Consider the following 18,821-nt stretch of genomic DNA (forward strand, 5'->3'; position numbering starts at 1 on the left):
AGGTTTCTTGTTGAATGACTGCACTTTTTCTTTCAGAAAAAAAAAGTCAACAGTTCAGCAACATCATTATCTGCTATGACTTTCCTCACAAGGGCTGCAGTACTGAGCTACTTGCATGGCCACTGTGAACACTGAGCAGGAGCACTGGTGCTCTTCAGATTATCAGTCACAGCATGACTCAGAGCGGTCAGGCTTCTTGTGCACAGAACACACCCCAAAGACTCCACAGTCATCAGGAGCTAGTTTTCAGGTAAACATGTGAGTGACAGCAGATAAAGCCATATTCCATTAAAATGGCAGCAGTGAAACCTTCACAGGGACGTAATTCAAGGAAAACTGCTGTGCATTACTGATTCTGCACAGTACTTCACAAAAGCCTCATGATTACAAAAATAAAAGAGCAGGTTCTGTTGAATTTCCTATGCTCACTCCTCCTTATATTTAAAGGTGGAAAGAAATATTTCCCTCAGGGGAGGGGGGCCCAGTTCATAATTTCTGGATTAAACCTATTACTATTAGCTGCAGAATGAAATTATTAGTGACAGGTTCACTGAATTACCTCTTTACAGAGGTCACTGGAGCTTCCTAGAAACCTAAAACTGCCATTGTAAATTTAGCTAATAACAACTGAGTTTTTGAAACCAACTAAATTAGAGGTAAGCATAATAAAGAACATGCTTTAATACCCTAATCTAGTCATGCACTGTAGTACAATACATTTTCGTTTCTTCACTTTGAAGTTATAAACTGAGAAATAGAAGAGTTTTGGCAGGCACCACCTATTACATCAACGTTTCATATCTACAGATGTGGATGTAGAATTTCTATTGATTTTAAATATGCACATTTCACTTTGAACTATAACACAAATCAAGAATAATTTTTCTGGCAAGTACACAAACCATAGCTTGATTAGCACATTTAAAATAAGATTATACAGAGGCTTAATATAGGATTAAAAAAAAGCTTTCACCACATACAATTCTATTATGAAATGAATCCATTTTGAAATATCAAGAATCTGAAAAAAACAAGAACCCACATGTACCTTACTTTCATTCTATGTTTATTACCATCATTTTGAAGTTTTGCTCAATTATTGATGAAGCACCTTAGACAGAAATTGTTCAATTCACCACTTTACAGGTTACACTTAGTTCTGCTTAATCTTCCAAGACAGTTCATAAACTCTGTGCACTGTTTCATGTAAAGTACATAGAGAGTCCTCAAAGTCCAGCCTGTGTTTCCCCCTTCCAAGGAAGTGACCTCACCACCAGATTATAAAGTCCTGTTTCTCTTACTGGTGCTCTCTGTTGCTCTGGTCCTGTAAATTTTGCATTCCTAGGAGTACAAAGAATGCCCTTCATCCCAGTCCAGTAAACAGCTGAGGAGTGAAGAGTCTAGTTGGTGAGAAACTTTAGCTTGAAATCTTTCAGCTGGATTTCAGCACTAAATCCAAGTCTTCCCTTTCTCAGGGTTATCACACAGCTGCCCAGCAATTACATCCCAGCTTTGCAGGGCATGAGCAGACACGGGTGTGGTGCTGCAGCAGTGGCACTGGGACACTGGGGCAGTGGCAGGAGCAGCACTGGGCACAGCTCTGCTCCCCAGCAAACCAGTTTGCCTGGCTGCTGGGACCACAGAGGGACTGGATTTGCTTACACCAAGCTCTCCACTCCCCCCACAAGCAATGAGAGCCTCCATCACTGCTGTCCCTCCTTTCTGGTCTACTTTGTCAGAATTTACTTCAAGAACTCCCAGAAGTAATGCCATTCCATCCTAGCCAAACCCATTTTGAAATGTCTGTTTTTACACAGTGTAAAATAAACACCTTGAATTCTGCTGGTTCATAAGGAATTGATAGGTAAAACGGGGCTATAACTGAATTACTGGGGAAGAAATGGAACACCCCATGAAATGGTCATGGTAAATCTTACACCAAATGAGGGTCACCTGTCACAACTGAGCCCTGTTCATTAGTATTGAACAGAAACCTAACAGAGTTCTCATAGTCTCACAAGCCTTAAATAGGTTTAAAACATGCTCTGTTATGATTTATTTTACCAGTGGAACACTATTGTGTAAAGATCATAGAATCCTATTGACCCTGGTCATGAGTTCCGTGAAACTATTACCAAAATTCCCCAGTTGCCAGAGACCTTGAATCTGAAGCAGACTGATACTAATTTGCTATTAAGAGACTAACCTACCATAGAGTGCAGGTTTCTTGGTCTAAATTCAGTTTATTATAAATTCTCTTTGTAATTTCTTTTTTCTGCTTACTATTGTAAGGGGTTCTGTTTTCATAACTAATATATCTCATACAACAACTAGACTAGATGTAAAAGGCTGGAAAAAGAGCTTGATTAATCAACTTTTAAGATTCAATATCACCTTTCGCATAGGACATATCTGATTCTGAACAAGGAAGGCAAACATGCTCCGTGCTGTGCTAGTTTGCTGGCATAAGAATGGTGGATACTTTGCGGTATCTTTGCTGTAGAGAGTAAGACTCTATTCTTCCACTTCCTCTTGTCACTGGGTGTCTAACTTGAAAAAATGACCACATTCTCCAGTGTCTAGGTTGGGCAAATGACTTCACTGAAATAAGAATTTCTTTGAATTGTTCTAATTCAGAATTTGTGAATACTCTTGGTATTCAGAATTTGCAGAGGACTTTCAGTAAGAATAAGCCAAGAAAGGACAGGCATTTAAATATTGAAGGGTTTCTCATCCTACTAAAGAAACTTAAGAGGTAACACTATTAATTTAAGTAGGTAACCAAAATGATGAGAAATTTGCAAGGAAACTGAGGCACTGAAGTCTTGGAGTGGTCTGAACTATCTCCAAATATTATTTTATATTGTACTACAGGAGTCTAGCTTCTCTTGCAGAGCAACTTCTGCTAGCCTTCAGACATTAGGTGATCTAAAATTCAAAAAAATCTGTCAGGGGCTGTGCCAAATTATCTGCCACCTGGAAATTGTAAAAATCAAAATTATAGGAAGGGACATGAAAAAAATACTATTAAAACAGAACAGTGATGGTAAAGCGTGACAACTTTCCAATAGAACTAACTAGAAACCTGCCTTTTCTGAAGACCCATACAACCTGAAGCAAGCTGAGTGAGAGCTAAGAGCCCTGAGGCATCAGATAAAGCTACCCAAGCAGTCTACTATCTGGAGGTTAAACTCTATTTCCTTCTACAATGAAATACAGATTTTTTTTTTGTTTTAGCTTTTAAATTGGATAAAAAATATAAATCTAATTTCAAAACATTTAAGTTCTTTCCAAAAGTACTGTTCTCTCTATCCAGCCAACTCTATACAGTCTCTTTCTGAAAAACACAACATTGCTCAAAATTAAGTTAAAGGATTATTTGGAGTTGTCTTCCATAAACACAAGCCAAGTATCAGCTTAAGTTACTATAATGGTCTTTATATAGGCTCATAAGTCACACAGCAAATTCTGGCAGAAACAGACTTCAGTCTTTGGACACGTTTAGGTATTTGAACATGTTGCCAAAAATCTCCCAAAGATAAGTGAAACAGACCAGGAAAACTGGTTTTAATATCCAAAGAGTTACTCAAGCTCAACTGAATTTATCAAGATAAAGAATACATTTTTCTTGCTGTGCAGAGAACAGATGAATCTTTCTGCTCAATACTGAACAGCTGTTGAAAACAACAGATGCTGAAAACTCTCTAAGAGATTCTACAGAAAATCTTTTATGGAACAAATTACTTTGCAACCTAAACACCAGAGTTCCTATAATGAAATCAATTTCTATGCCATGGTCTTAATTTCAGTTTTCTTCATATAGTCATTCAACCTACAGCCCCTGAGCTTTATATTCAAGAAGTTCTCATAGCAGCAGTTGTCTTCCATAAAGAGCCTTGTTCCCTTAACAGTGCTAGTATTTGCTCGTGAAATATTAGTTCCTGCAACCTGCCAGAAAGGAATTGAACAACAACACACTCTGGTCTGACAAAAAAAAAAAAAAAAAAAAAAAAAAAAAAAAAAACAAACAAAAAAAAACCTAAACAAGAACAAAGAGGACATTTTCAAAACTGGGTGCTTTAGTCTACATAGAACAGTTCCTGCTGATTCTGTACTCCAAAGCTGAAAATTGTAATGTTTCACCAATTTACCATAAAGCTTGTGGTTTTTTTACCCAAGGTTTAAGCCAAATGTGTCTCAGCACTGGATCCCAAACTTTAATTTCCTTCTACTTCTGCTATTGTTATGCCAGCACTTCTAAATATTTACCCTTCCCAGATTCCTAAAATGGAAGAAGCCAGGGCTCTTTTGTAGTGCAGATGATTTGCACAGACCCCAAGCAGTGGAGAAATTCTCACGCTTTCATGGGAGGGAATTGGATTTAGGGGACACTTTGCTCCTGACAGGGGAAAGTAATCTTTAATAAATTTAAATTGAAGGGTCTTTCTAACACAGAGGGATTATGTATATCTTCCCTACATACAATAATAAACATTAAAGGTATTAGGAAACATTCCTTAGAGAACTGCAGATGTACATTTTTCATAAAGTGTAGATGTGATTAAACTGTATCTAAAGCTGGAAATGTTTAGCACTACTGAAAAATTAGTTTCTGTATATGTCACTTCAGTTTATCTTCTGAAAAGTTAAACTGTCATTACAGATAAGGATTCAGTAAAAGCTTACTCAAAAATGTGAAGCCAGTACTAACAAAATGCAAGCATAAACAACATGAAAAACAAAAATGCATTTTTATGCCTACTGAATCTTTTGGAGTCTCCATAGGAGCAACTGAGTCCTTGGTATCAAAGAGGGAAGTCAGCTTGATCTTTGCTGGCATCACACATTCAACAAAGTAACCTACAAGAGAAATGCTCCATATAATGTTTATTTATTAAATCAACCCCATAGTCTAGAAAGTCATGCTACAGTAAATCTGATGGAGATGTAAACATGTAAGATACTACACAGTCATCTGAGACAAAATCAGTTTTCCTATTTTTGTAAGCACACACTGAGTTATATCCTCCTACTTAACAGAAATCTGTTGCTAAGGATAGAAAGAAGACTATTTAAACTTGCTAAAGCCATTGATTGTGTCATTTTAGCTGAAGCTGTGAATAAATGTATCAATTTATTATAGTATGCTTTATTTTAAAGTTGTCAAATTATGCACTGTAACTAAAGAAAATCCTTCCAGAAAATCTTAGTGAGCACTAAGCCTCTTTTGTTATCAGAGTAAACATTTCTTTGTGTGTCTATTCCATCTGATAAAGTTGGATTTTGCCCCCTTACAGATGCTGAAAACTTGGGGGATAAGAATCTAAATGAGATCATTGTTTCCATATATTACAGAATTCCTTGAGAATCCATACAAGTGCATAGTAATTAACAGAGGAATATAAAGAAACTTAAAAGAGAAGTGTTTTTTGCACAGTGGGGAGCCACAGTTTCTCAGTACTGGACTCAGAACACATGGGCAAATCAAAAAAGGAGGGAAGAAAACAGAGGCTGTCCCAATCTGCTTTTCAGTCTAAGGCAGCAAAATAAGCAAGTATAATTTTTAAAAAAACAGGACAAAAATACTTCAAAGGAATGACTGTTAGTGCCAAACTCATTTCACACAGTTCTACCAGTCTATCAAAAGCAATCTCTCCTTATACTTCTGGTACTGCACCATTCCTCCTCACTTTACATGGACCTTTGCTTCTTTCTCATCTCCTGCTTCTGTTTTTATCTCATCTTGTCCTGAATTTCCCTAATTACAAAGCTCTCCAAATCAGAGGAATCAGAAACTTAGATGAATAAATTCTAGAAGCAGCAGTCTAGATAGGGAAGGGGAAATCTGCCTCTGTCCTGCAGGCAACCTCCCTGTGTAGAATACCTGTCTGCATAAACACCACTTACCATACAAGAAGTTTAGATGTGCAGGACAGTTTGAACAAATAACCAAGGAGCTGCTGTGGGCACACAGGTTCCACAGACCCCATTAACCAGTTTCACTTTTTAATCATTGCAGTGACATGTACTGCACTCGCATCTCACAAAACACTCAAGTGCCAGTCACCATAATGCTCCTTCATGAGGCATTCCTTGAGTTCTTCAATTTAGGGTAAGATTATTTCCTAGCTATTTAACCCCTAGGGGAAAGAGCTGCAAAACAAAATCTGAAGTTTTGTTCATGAGACTAGGGAGAAATGTAATATTCAAAGTCTTCATTAAAATGACTTTGTTTTTACAGACTAACTTAAAAAAAAATACTTAGAAAACAAAACCCTTTCTAAATGGTTCTAACTTAACTGGTAAGTTACAATACAGTTACATTTCATCAATTTCAGACCAAGCAAGGGAACTACTTTAAATTCTCAGAAGACCACTGAACAAGCAATAGCTACTTAGGACAGAAGCTCCTATCTTTAAAAAATATTAAAAACCAGTGCTGGAACTTTAAAGCCTTAAAATAGAACTTTAGAAAATAACAGTGGATATTGACAAATTGTAGGCACTTATTTTTCTTAACCTTTTTTTTTTTCTTAACCTTTTAATTTTTCTTAACCTTTTTTTTAGTGCTTTAGAAGTCATAAGAAAAAAATAAACAATTGTTTACCTCTCCCATTTAAAACTCATAGCTGAACAGTTAAGAGTTTGATGCATCAAGTAACACAGCTGCTGGTTTCAAAACCAGTAATTATGAGAAAATTTTAAGAAGCTGAAAAAAGCCACATTTTTCATAGTCTCCCAACTGCAGTAACCAAAGGTTGAACACTACCAAGGATTGGACCAAACTTTTTAATACTCTTCCTTCTGCCTTTCCCATTTATCTGACTTAAAAGGTATACTTTCCCCAAATCTGACTTAAAAGCAGAAAGACAGCTAGCTGAACTGGAAACTATAATAGCATTAAAGTTACACTGATATGCAGCAAATAAATATATTGCTAACACTGACTAGCAAGGTAAGAGTCCTATTTTCAGCTGGGAAACCAGTTTTAAAGAGCAGTCAAGGTGAATTTGCATAGAAAGGAACAGTCTTAAAATGGGAAACATTAAGAGAGAGAGTTAACATGTTCTGTATACATAATAAATAAAATCCAGACAACAGGCCACAGATAAAATCCTTTCCAAATAGTGTGCTATTCTCAGGAATCTTGCCCTCTGCAATGCAGAATGTACAATATCAACTCTGGAGAGCAAAGGCAAAAGGGAACAGGAGAAGAAATGGCACCTGGAAAGAAGTAGCCCAGTTTTAGGTGGGATGCTAACACTCTGAAATCTGCTGCATAAGGAGAAAAAGCAATTTGAAACAGCTCTTTGTATTACTCTTCAATAGGGGATTTAATGATTATGAAAATAAGAGAATCTGAAAAAAAATCCAACCTCAAGCTACATAAAAAAGAGAACATGTTCACAAGGAGAGATGCAAAAACTTATTGCCCTTTCTTCCAATCATAAATGCAGACCATGACATTCTATGTTCATATGTCCTATAATCCAAATTTCCATCGATGCTCCTCACTAAAAGCAAGAAAGCTGTCACTTTCTGGTTCTGAATTAGTTACCTTGAACACAAGTGAGCTGACAACTGTAACAGCACCTTCCCAATACAGCAGAATTAACTTCCCAGAGCCTGCACAAATCAACCCCATCCTTCCTTACCCAGTCAGGAGTGTGACTCTTGAGAAGCAGCTGACTCTATGCAGACCAAAGTCTGTCTCTGCTGGAAACCAGGCTCATGTGTTACTTTTGATGTACTTCAGGCAAGTGAAAAACTTCATTAGAACATTCCAAACAGGTTTCCAGGAACAGCAGCACACTGAATTAGGGGCTAAAGGAAGAGGAGTTGTCAGTTGTAAGTGCACCAGAAAGAAAAACAGGAACACACTTCCTGGGGTTTTTTAAATTACACTTCAAGAGTTATTGTTACTAATAGCTGCTCTGAGCTGTAAAAACTGCAACCTTGGAGGGCAAAAGTCAAAGAAACCCTACTGGTTTTCCCCGGATTACTCACAGAATTAATAAGATCATTTGGAAGGCAGCCTTGAGGTTATCAGAAATCTCCCGTCACATGCCCACAGCAAACTTTTCCAGCATTTCTGCTAACAACTCTTTAATGAACTGCAGCACTGAAGCAGAAATCCTCTTGCCTGCTAGCAGGTCGTGCTGGAATGCAATTTGGCTACCTATGTGTTTTCTGTTTCCAACAGAAAAGTTAACAAAAAAAAACAACAACAACAAAAAAAACAAACAAAAAAAAACCCCCAAAAAAAACCAAAAAAATAAAAAAAAAAGCAAAAAAAAAAAAAAAAAAAACATAACACCAAAAAAAAAAACAAAGTCTTCAGCAGTTTTCCACTACATGATTCTGAAACAGCTTTTTAAAGTGCATTTACCACTAAAAAAATGTCAAAACTTATGTATCAACATTATTACTGACTATATAAGCAAATTCACTGACTATATAAGCAAAATCCTTCAGTACATAGTCAAAGAGAATATTGCCTTAAAGTGCCATAGAAAGTGTTCCTTCTTCAAATATTTTTTAAAGCAATAGCACTGAAACAGGCTGCTCAGAAAGGTCATGGAATCTCCCTCTCTGGACACATTCCTGTGTCACCTGCTCCAGGTGACCCTGCCTTGGCAGGATTTGGACTGGTGATCTCCAGAGGTCCCTCCCAACCCCAATGAATCCAGGATTCTGTCTCAGGCAGGTAGAAGCAATGCAAACAATAAGAGTTTGAAGTTTGCCACACAGAAAATCCTAAATATCAATAGAACTAAAGGTGAATATGATTCAAATAGATTCTTGTCAAGGAAAGAATTGTAGGATTTTAGACAGGCATGTTTTCACTACACCATGTTTAAGTACTTCGAGGATTTTGGCCCAAGCCACTATTTGTGCACAAGTACCTCATACTCTGAGCAGCTGGTTCAATGAAGTTCCCCACAAAGCAGACACCAAGGTGGATATCAAAAATATAGCTTGCCAGCCAGAAGCTCAGACATTCACTGTGAATTAGTGATGGGAAGCTCAGCAGGAGAACAACCCAAACTGGTATGGCTGCTACAGGACAGCTTAATAGCCACAAGAATAAGCAGAAACAAGTAGAGATCAGACAAATAAAAATGACAATACCCATGGCAAAGCAGGATTTTAACTTGTCCTTAATGTGATGGGCTTGGTCAAACACCTGGCATTGCTGGAAGTGCATCTGGAAGTGTTACACATCTGAAAATCCTTTCTTTTGGCCTTTAGGACAAACTTTCTGAGAAGAAAATGAAAGGACTTGAAGGGGGTGAACCCATCTGGGAGCAAGAGTAACATCAGAGAAGAGCAGAGACTGAATGCATGTCATCATCAGGTTGGAACCCAAGGGAATAATAAAATCCCCAAAACTTACTTTCCTCCTTAAAGTCAAAAGAGAGGCCAAAATCCCCAAAGCAGCCTGTCACAGGTAAGAGTCTGAGTTAACTTTTTTATCAATTTGAGAGAAACCAGTATTTGTGGAAGGATTTTGCTGGTTCAATCAGTACACTCATTGGAGACTTAAGATAATCAGGCATTGACTGTCACAGCTTAAAGCAATGTTTTGCAATATTTGACTTTCCCTCCTACATCGCAGGCAATCCAAAATGGATTCCAAGCAGGCAGAGAAATTAAGGGTCTTTAGCCAGTCACATCTGTTTTACTTGAAAAGTTATAAGCAGCACAAATTCAACACATCACGAGGCAGAGGGAGCACAGACATCCATCCAAATACATTGCTCTTTCTGCTCTGTTTCCAGAACAGAAAGTTAAATCAGAATATGGAGTGAGCTTATGTCTCAATTGCTGTACATAAAAGTTCACTGTCCTGAGAAGGGTTAACATGGAGAACTTATTGACTACTTGAACATGCAAACCTTTGCATGTTTTTCTGCAATTAGAAACAGCCCTAACGCACTGAGAGATTTTAAGTCACAAATCCTGTCGCATGATATGCAGTTTTAAGAAATCCCATGAGACTGCTGTTGTCTGCTATCTGGGCACTGCTGATTCACTGTTAGCAACCACGTGCTGCAAAGATTGCTGTCACATACAACGTTCTGCATCTTGTTTGTGTTGGCAGCAACTTTTGCCCACTCTTGACAGAAGAAGCTTAAGATGACACTCAGAAATTCCTTGGTCAGGGCAGATTCTCACTTCTCATACAACTCATGTCAGGGAGCAGGGAGGAAGAAAATACAAGAGAAATAAACCTATTAATAAACTCTCAGACCAGAGAAGCATGGGCACATAAAATTTTGATAAACCAAGTTACCAGTTACCTACACCTTTTACTCCAAAGAAGATGGAACAAAGGATATCTCTTGCCTTCCCTTGTACTGTTACACCATGAGCTTGGAGAGCTGCATGTTCTGCCTTGGACTCGCTGATTTCCATCCAATCCCAACAGCAGCTCTTGGCCCCACTCCTTTTTTTGTACCTTCTTCTCTCCATCAGCAGTGACATGAACCAAATGTGCCATTTGAGCAGGTGGGTAACAGCAGCTTGCCTGTCTTGGGCCTTCAGCTACCTTCAACTTTGGAAACTGCTAGGTACAAGTATTCTTCTACCTGGATGATGCTTTGTAAGTTCAAGCAGCACAGTGTCAGCTGAAACACCCAACAGATGGGACAAATGTGCACTGGCTGGTGACTTCCATGGCGGTAGGGATGCAGCAGACAAGTAAATGGTTGTAAATCATGGAGGTTATGGAAGAAAACCACTGTCTTGGAGAAGTCACTTACAATGATAAGATGTGAGGATAATTATCTGAAAATAACAGTCACATCAATTTCCTCATCTGTCAGTCTTGAAAAAAGACAAAGTTTTACACTGTGATAAACAGGTGTCTGTCTTGGAAAAACTGGTAGCTGAAGACATCCATCAGCTTTCTGACACTTTTTTTGTAGATTTTTTTGAGCAAACCAAGTTTTGCCAATAGGCAAAGTTTTATCCTGCCATTATACAGGGAGCCCAATGACTACTAGCCCAACATTTGTACAACTCCTTAAAATTGACTGATTTCAGAACTGAGAGTAAAAAGTTTTACTCAGTGGAAACATCAGGAGTGATGGGAAGGGAGCAGACTTGCCTTCAAAAATGACCTGATATTATTTCACCATCCCTCAGAGATTATCACTGGGGCAGAAGACTCCTAAGGATGTTCCAGTCAAGGCCTCTATAATGCAGTTTGTACTGGGTGTGGAAAGCCACATAAATCAGCTTTCCAAGGAAATGTAATTCCTTGGCTAAGCATCTGGCTGACCTTGCCTACTACATGAATATAAAGTACCTTCCTCAAAACCCAAAATGTAATTAAATCTGTGTAACTGAAACAATCAAAAGGTAAATATTTGTGTGCAACTGATGGCAGATTTCTAATACTCTTAATACCTGATTAACACCAGGAATATGATCTCATGTTTTTCTACTCTTTATCTGACGTGGAAAACAAATTAGTACAAAGTATTTGTGCTCATTTAGGAAAATCACATGTCTGCAAAGGATAATTATGAGAAAGATCAGAACAAAGTTTCTCATTATCAGAATACCATGCCACTTCCCACTTTCTACATAGTTTTTCTAAGAAATCAAATTTTTCTTAGAGTGAAAAAGCAGTTGTACCTGGATTGAAAGTAAACAGTCTGAAGTGATCAGCCTCATGAGGGAATCTCAGTGTAAATTTTTAAGTGCAGCTCTGCTTGGAATTTTAACAAGGTAATTAGATATAGACCACTTCAAAGTGGGACATGTCTATACTGATCACTGAAACACACAGTACCGCAGAAAGGGAACCAGTATTCAACATTTGAATAAAACATGAATAAAAAAAAAAATCTGTACTCTACAGGAAACATAAGAACAGACTGAGAGAGTATCTGAGCAGGTCTGCTTTTCATTTTTTTCAGCTAACATTATTTATGCCTGTATCAAAAGCTCCTTTGGAAGAACCAGAACTTCGCTGCTGGCTTCAAATACCTTAACATAATTAGTGTGCTTTTAAATTTAAGTTATGCCATACTTCCTCACCCCTCTGTGCACACTGCAGGTGACTGAAGGTCCAGTTTGTCTTCCCTCTTGCTGACCTAAGGCAGCATTACACCTCAGCTTGTCCTATAACAGCTCACAAGTGTTAAGCTTTCCAAGTCACAGCTCCTCTTCACAAAAGCTAAACTGTCAGTATATTAATCTGTCTGGTGCAGAAGTAGGATGTACACCGTTCTTTCCCCTCTGTCTGCAAGCACAAGTAAAACAAGTGTTTAATCACAGTATTTGAGAAAAGAATTGGCTGCTGGGCTCCAAGTTAGCTGATGATGCAAAGCAATAGCTAACACAAGTAGTAGGGCAACTATCCACTGTTTAACCAAGAAAAGACTTCTATGTGCTATACAATATCCAGATTTTTTTAGAAGGAAAAGTGAAAATTCACTTGTCTTTATCCTAAAATAGAATTTCTATTTCTCAGTTTACTGGTTTGGTTTCTTTTTTTTTAATAACTAAATCCACAGTTCCTATAAATCCCAATGCCCAAACATATATTTCCATCAAAAACATATTTTGTAGACTGAGGTGCAAAGACTCAATGGATGACATGAGCCAGTTGCAAATAGAGTCTAGGTACACTGTCAGAACTGGGAATGCAGGCAAAAAGCCCTGGCTCCCTCTCTGGAGACCTTGAGAGAAAACAGTATTTCACTTTTAGGGTGGAATACAGAAAGAAAAATAATGTATCTGCCTTTTATAACAGAAATTCACTTGGACAGATGACCAAACAGGTCATAGCTTCAAATTACCACTATGAGATCTGGGGTGTTCTTTTGGAGCTGTTTGTTTGTTTTTAAAATATAAACATACACACTCTTACAGTCATATTTTGCTCAATGAGCTTTATAAAAAATCTGTCATACTCTGCAGCTTTGCAAACTGAGACCATATGCGAGCATTATACACACCACAATAAAAAGGCAAGCTGCCTGTTCAGCTGAACATCTCTTCCTGCACATGGACACAGATGGAAGCAGCTGTTGCCACTAAATTCAAAGAGCTAAAATGCATCTGAGAAACTGCTCCATTCCCTAGGCAGGACCTGCACTTATGGACTGCAGCAGAGCTGGATGGGATAGAAAGTAGATGCAAGTAGTGAGGTGGTTTGTCATTCCCCCTTCAGCTCCTGAAATGAGCTCTGCACAGATACTCATCCAGCTCTGAGAAATGAAAAGACAAATACAAACACCACTTCCTCCTGTAACCTGTAAACTAAGCTAAGCAGAAACACAAAGTGCGCACTTTTATTTTACAGCACAAACAAGAACTAGGCTTTTTGTACCAAACCATTAAAACATACAATCTGCCTATCAGGTCACTGTAGGAGGATGAAAAAAAAGTAGTGTCTGCAACACTGGCTTATACTGGAAAAACAAGGAGGTGGAAGGATGAGGTAATGGAAAAAGGGAAAGCAGTTTATCACCCCACTCACTCTCCTCTCAGAGAAGACTCTGAGCACTCAGGAATAGCAGGGGACTATGTTCCTACTCATGACCTTTCTTTGAAAAAGTGCAGTGCAAAGTCTCAAAAAGTAAAAGTCAGGGAGGAGGCAGAAATCTGTCATTCCAGCACTCCCACTCCCAGCTTAAAACTTCAAGGCAGACGATTGCTATTTCACAGTCTGCTGATTTGCTCTACTTTTCATGAACCAAGAATGCTTAAGAAATTCTAATTTAATCTGTGCTTAATCCCTTAGGTTAATCATGTTAAAATTTTGCTTCTGGAATCTTGAATATCATCAGAGGCAGGAGTGGGCCACTGAAAGTAAACATTCAACAAGAAAAAGAAAACCAAGAATCTCCTTGCTGGACAAAAGTGAGCCAGAAGTCTCTTTTATTGAGAATTTTAAAGACAGGTTAGTTTCATTTGCATGTTTTTAGACAGACATGCACCTTTAGGAGGAGAAATCACATGTAAATCAATAGAGAAATAACAGTTCTCTCCAATATTTATCAGGTTAGTAGAAACCAGTAGCAATAGTACTACTGAAGCATATGTGTTTAAGGATTAGAAAAGGCATTCCTGCTTTCTGCAGCTCATGAAATCATGTCTCTCATAGAAAGCAGCTATAGTACTACACACTGCAGTCTATACCACTGTAGGTATGTACAATTCTGTGATTGAAATATAGGAATGATTGTGCTGAATCAATCCACAAAATAAGAACTTTATATGCCTCAAGACCAACAAAATATCTGATTCTTCAGATAAAAGTATGATTACCACAAAATGGACAACTCTATAGCAAAATGTTTTCCCTAGGAATTATTTGAGCTGTAAGTCCATAACTATGATTTTTTTAAATACTGTTTGAATAATGTTTCACTTTTGAAGTCTATTTTGAAGACATTTTTAAGGTCGGTTTCAGACATGGCAGAGGTCCTATCTCTGCATCATCAATTCTGCACCACAGAACCAAACTGTCTGATCTACAAACAAACTATACCTCTTATAAACAAAAGACTGCAATTTTTGCATTTCTACAAAGCAAATAAATTTGCAGAAATAGTTAATGCTGGATGCTGCTTTCCCTGTGATAGAACTACTTTGCAATTAAATAACTAAAACTGTCAAGGCTTATATGAACACACAGTATCTCTCTAATCTTTAGGTATTATTATATAGGTGCAGTTCTGCTTGGACATGTAAAAAGTAAATATTTCCAGCCACTAGCCCTTTAGAGATGTTGAGTGGGTAATGGGAACATGGGAACAGGAAAGCACATACATTCAAGTTCTATTTGCAAAACTCCCACTTTTGTCACCTAAAACCTTTATAAATTTTCCATTTTTATGGAGAAACCATGCCAGTATCTCCACCCAGACAAAGTACTGCTTTCATCAAATGAAAAAGGGTTAATTCCAAATTTCAAGTAAGTATTCCTATAGCCACCTTCATTACCCAAGCAATGAGGCAAACCAAAGGGAAAAAAAAACAACAAATCAACAATTCCATGAATCACACAGTTTTTGTTTTGCTTCCACTGACAGGACCGATGTTTAAGTGAAGCACTGATGTCATTTTAGTGGCACACCCTCCCCTCCTGCAGGACCTCACCCTCCACAGCCTGTTCCCAGCTTCCATCCCACCCAAGCACATCCATTAGGTCTGCACTTATGTCTGCACTATATTTTAAATAATTTAATTGTTCTACCTGCTTTTTAACAGTCAAATCAGCTATAACAATAATTACAAGCAGAACAATGAAAATAACAGAAAGTCAGTAAAAAGAATGCTCAGTTACTTAATTGCCTTTCAAACCCCATACATTCAACTTTGCTGTTTGCAGTTCTTTAGAGATAATAATGGCTCCTTTGACCAGTTCTTATTTAAAAGTCAATTACTGTATTTGTAAAATTTACCTTTAATGCAACTGCCACCCAAGACCTCTTCACCATTGTTCTTGATTGATTCCTCAGATCCTTTTCTCAAAATAAAGTTCTTGTCAGTACTGCAGCATCTTTCCCCCAAGCTTTTCTTCTCCATCAGCATCAAGAAACTAATTCCCAATCACAGAATTTCCATGTACCCCCTATCCTGATTTTCCCTAGTAAAACAACACTCCTGTCATTCTGACTTTCCCAGGTGTGGAGGGGGGAAAAAAGCCCATCCATACCAAAATACACTGAACTTAGAGAAGTTACTTCCCTTAAAAAGGAGTGTGCTATACTTACTAAAATTATATGGAGAATAACCACACAGAGAAGTTCATCAGAACTGGGAAACTCTGTCCTCATAGTCTCAAAGACTTAAGAGCCTCACACATTCCTGACCTTGCAATTTCTATTCCCACCTTACATTGTTTCCCCTCAGCTGCCTGCATCTCCTGGGTTTGCACACAGCACCTTCATTTTCTTCCCCATACTTCACCTGGTTTAAGTGAGATACAGCTGCATGAAGCCACCAGACATTTGGCATATGGAAATAACAAAGCAGGAGGGAGAGTAAAGCCTTATTACAGGCAGATGTTGCTGCTCTTACTGCAGCTCCATGCTCAGGAGTCTCATTAGAAAGAATATTGCTCCCAGTTGCAGCCTAACAGTGGAGAGAAATACAACAGAAGTAAAGCAAGTTGTCTGCCCCTGAAAAGGGAACATTCAATAAAAATCTAAATTTGGCACTTTAATGTCTTTGAAATCAATCAGCCTTTAAAATTCCCTGCCACATGATGCTAACCATGGAATACAGCAAAGTTTAGTGCACTGCAAATTTTTATGGTTGTCAGGAACTTTTAGCTGCTCATACTATTAATGCCAACAGAGGGACTATTACAAGAGAGGTAAGTATCTGCTGTTTAGGATGTTACGCTTTTCTGGCTCAAATAACTTCACACTCTCTGAGACAGTAAGATTCCACATTCTTCCTCAACTTGCCTTTTCTCCAGGCTAATAATGGTTCATTCTCCTCCTGCTTATTCTGTTCCTCCACACTTGCAAAAAGCATCATTGCTTCTATACTTACCCAGCACTCTGGCAGGCCTTGTACAAATAAGGATTTGGCTTCTTTCTGCGTTCTCACAGCTATTCAGTCCTCTGCCATCTCCAGCTCATCTCTCCTCAAACTACCACAATATTTAAAAAAAGTAGTGAATAAATCATACAGTGCAATGGTACTGAACAGCTCTTCCCTTTCTAATAAGGTTTTTAATGCCTTGGGCTAGATCAGATATTTCTCTTCATGTTAGTACTAGCATGATTAGTATTTCCTTTCAGTACACCAAGACTATGGTGCTACCAAATAGTAATAAATCTCCACTAAATATTCTCAATAAAATAGGTTCTAAAATTAGACTTGAAAGTAGTATTTTTTAGAACCTCTTATGACTATTAGAATGGGAGAAGGTATTAAAAAAAAAAGGAAAACTGACTGAAGTGGTTTCAAAGAACAGTATAATTATAGATGAGCTTCTAGCATTTTATGATCACAAAAAGAAGTTATCTTTATTAAACTGAATTATGACAAATTGTTCCTTCTCAGGTGCAGAACAACACAAAACTGGTACTACCAAAATCTTCAGCTGAGGCAAGGTATCTTCAGCAAAATTTTTTATCTCTGTTGTGATCTTGTGGTCAGATGACTATTACATGGCCTAGCAAAACCAACTTTAATGTATATATTTCTAACCTATTGCTAAAGGAACCAAAGTAAACATTCATCTGCATCTGTTCCTTTATTTCCATTTGCAGAACATGAAGGTGTAAGTACACAATGTTCTCCACAAGCTTTAGGAGATGGGACAATTCAGCTAGAACATCCCAGCAGTGAAACCACAAAAGAAATATCCTGGAGAGAGAATATGGGAGAAGAGGAAAGGCAAACTGCCTTTCCGACCCATCCCAGAAGGGCAGCAACTTCTCATTATTTGACACTTGTAAAAATCTTTAATTCAGGCATTCAAATAAAAACTTCATGATATGCAAAATCTCTACATAAGAACACTATGCCTAGAAGGTGAATATATAAAGTGGAGTATAAGCATACCAACTGGAAAACTGGGATGAAACTCTCAGATCTCTCTTTTTTGCTTAAGACAGAGGGATTTCTGTAAGAACTCTTTCTTGGTTTTTGTCAACTACAGACAAATCACTAAGGTTATAACTATGCAAAAGAACCCATCAAAATTCAAACATGTTTAGATGAACTGTTCTGTAATTCAATCTGAGAAGTTCCACAGTTTTTTGCTAGAAATGCTGGTTTTCCCTAGCTCAAATAGCTCCCCTTTCTAATATTCCAAATGAAGTCATCTGAAGTCTTTTTCTAATTGTCACTTAGACCCACATCAACCATAAGGACACAAAAAAATAAAACAGAAACACCAAAAGTTAAGACTATTCTGGTAAACAGTACTTTTGGTACCCAAGCCAAGCAGCAACCACAAGAATTCAATCTGGCTATGATGAAGCTCTTGATATCCAGTCCCTACCTCCCTGACTGACCCCCCCAGTCACCCACAACATTTCAACAATTTCTGCAGGTTTGCCCTAGATGTTATTGTGACTACAGTGTGATACAGAATAAGCAATCTTCATCTTACTGCACTTTAACAATCTCCAGCTTCTCCAACAAATGCAAAGCTATAGATTATTTTATTTGTCCAAGACCAAGATCACATGCTCATGTTTGTCCTATTTCACTGCCATCATCTTTCAAGACCAACCTAAATATTTTCCCCAAAAGTACTTTTTAAATTAGATCTTAATCAATAATTAAGATCTTTCCCTTAGAAGCAGGATCTCATTTTATGCAAGTTTAAGATACCAAAAGCCCCCCTAAAAATGCACACTATTTCTTGGGCAAAGTTAATTCTTTGTTAATGTAAATATTAAAGCTCAATATCATGTTTCTTTTCAAATAACTGAAACACCTCTTTAACAAAGCAGCAAACTGTAATACATGAACATTGTTACTGTCTCCTTTTAGCAGATAATTTCATTTCACCAGTGCAAATTTTACTGTAACTACCTTCCAGTGCATCTCCCCTCTCAAACTTTTCCTGTTTTGTAAGGTTCTGGAAACCCAACATCTTACTTTGAAACAGCTTTGAAACCTTGGCTTATGGCCAACTTGCAACTGATACTACAGTTTAAATACCTTCCTAGCAAAGTTGCACAAACTTCAAAACACTCTGGGATCAGTGATTAAAATGTTTTTGTTTCAGTTACAACAGTAATGAAAACCAAATGTCTACATTTATTTTAGCCAGCTTAATGGTCTAGGGACTTTGCTTAAAAGAAAGCTCTGAATCAACCCTCATT

General features: G+C 37.8%; 1 protein-coding gene across 2 annotated transcripts in view; it reads right to left on the bottom strand.

Moving 5' to 3' along the window:
• DISP1 (dispatched RND transporter family member 1) overlaps positions 1-18,821 on the bottom strand; it is an 85,858-nt gene that overhangs the window by 48,832 nt on the left and 18,205 nt on the right. Inside the window, exon 1 of one of the 2 annotated variants that reach the window (XM_053938848.1) lies at positions 7,656-7,688. The exons of the other annotated variant lie outside the window; for it this stretch is intronic. The gene's annotated coding sequence lies outside the window, so the exon portion shown is untranslated. Of the gene's footprint in view, positions 1-7,655; positions 7,689-18,821 lie in introns of those variants that run through there. 2 annotated transcript variants of the gene reach the window in all.

The sequence above is a fragment of the Vidua chalybeata genome, chromosome 3, assembly GCF_026979565.1.
Source record: "Vidua chalybeata isolate OUT-0048 chromosome 3, bVidCha1 merged haplotype, whole genome shotgun sequence".
Lineage (NCBI taxonomy): Eukaryota > Metazoa > Chordata > Aves > Passeriformes > Viduidae > Vidua > Vidua chalybeata.